At 42.6% G+C, this 1,222-nt stretch overlaps 1 non-coding gene across 1 annotated transcript; it reads right to left on the bottom strand.

The window, feature by feature from the left end:
• Nucleotides 1–363: 363 nt before the first annotated feature.
• Nucleotides 364–435, bottom strand: TRNAT-CGU (transfer RNA threonine (anticodon CGU)). Its single transcript has one exon. It is a non-coding gene; the product is annotated as a tRNA-Thr (tRNA).
• Between the last annotated feature and the right edge of the window lie 787 nt (nt 436–1,222).

The raw sequence follows: 1,222 nt of genomic DNA, 5'->3' as shown, positions 1-1,222 counted from the left end.
ATTCGGAGGTCGTGGGTTCGGATCACGCCGGCAGCATGTGGTAGTTTTTTCTTCTGCTTTTGTAATCAATTAGCTTTAAGCGATAACATATTCAGTAATATTCTAAATCGAACAACAGCACAAAATAAATAAATTTAAAAATCCCCTTTGTCCCTTGGTTTCTGTGGCTGTTGGCTCCTCTCATATGTATATATATATATATCAGAGAAGCCAACAGCCACAGCAACCAAGGGACACGAGGAATTTTTAATTAATTTATTTATTTTGTGCTGTTGTTCGATTTAGAATATTACTGAATATGTTATCGCTTAAAGCTAATTGAATAGAAAAGCAGAAGAAAAAAAAAGAAGGAAAACAACCACATGCCGCCGGTGGGATCCGAACCCACGACCTCCGAATTACGCGTCCGGTGCTCTACCGCTGAGCTACGGCGGCGGCTGTCAATTCTGCTTTCGGGGGTATTTATGTTTTACAAATAACCTAACCTATAGATCTCTCCTTGGCAGGCTTGAATTTTTGCTGCATTCTGTTTGTTCTTTACCGAATTATTTACTATTCGATGTAGCGAAGAACAAATTTTACAAGAAAGTTTTAGTTACACATCGGCAGATTTGCCATTGGAAGAATGATCCCTTGCATTCACTACCTGAATGAAAGTAGCTTACAGTGTTTCTTAGTTGTCTTGCATTAAAAACTGACCTAGAATAATGCTTGGTTTGTATGCTCAAGACCATGTGTACGCCTCCATCCTAATTTGCTCTTAGCAATAAGTTGACTGCTTTTCTTTTGAAAAAATCAATTCCTCAAACACAGAAAGTGTACCGTCGGGGACAAAAGTCTCCAGGACGCGAAAAACGAGATTAAGTACCTAAGTGTCACGCCTGCCTCTTATATCGCACAGTGCAAGTCTGTAGCACTTAGCGTTCGTCGAAATGAAGGTGAAGTGCTCCATTTCCTCCTGGCGAACCTCGTCTGTGTGGTCATACGTCGTGCACTCCACGCAATGAGCTACCGGGGCGGCTGACTGCTACTTGTGATTACCGCATTGAATAGCAAGGCACAAGTGTTATCAAATGCTGCCTGTGAAAGATGTGGCCACCGACTGGTGAATCTTGTTGGCGAGCACTAAAAGCTGCCCATGTTCGCGGGGTCCCGCTTTCCAGCTAAATGCCCCATTTGTGGGGAGTTTTAAAGTGTATGGTAGTGTTTTGAGACCACGCCT

Source organism: Amblyomma mixtum, chromosome 8 (assembly GCF_055824585.1).
Source record: "Amblyomma mixtum isolate Tamu chromosome 8, ASM5582458v1, whole genome shotgun sequence".
In the NCBI taxonomy this organism is placed as follows: domain Eukaryota; kingdom Metazoa; phylum Arthropoda; class Arachnida; order Ixodida; family Ixodidae; genus Amblyomma; species Amblyomma mixtum.
This window is presented reverse-complemented; position numbering and strand designations above follow the sequence as displayed.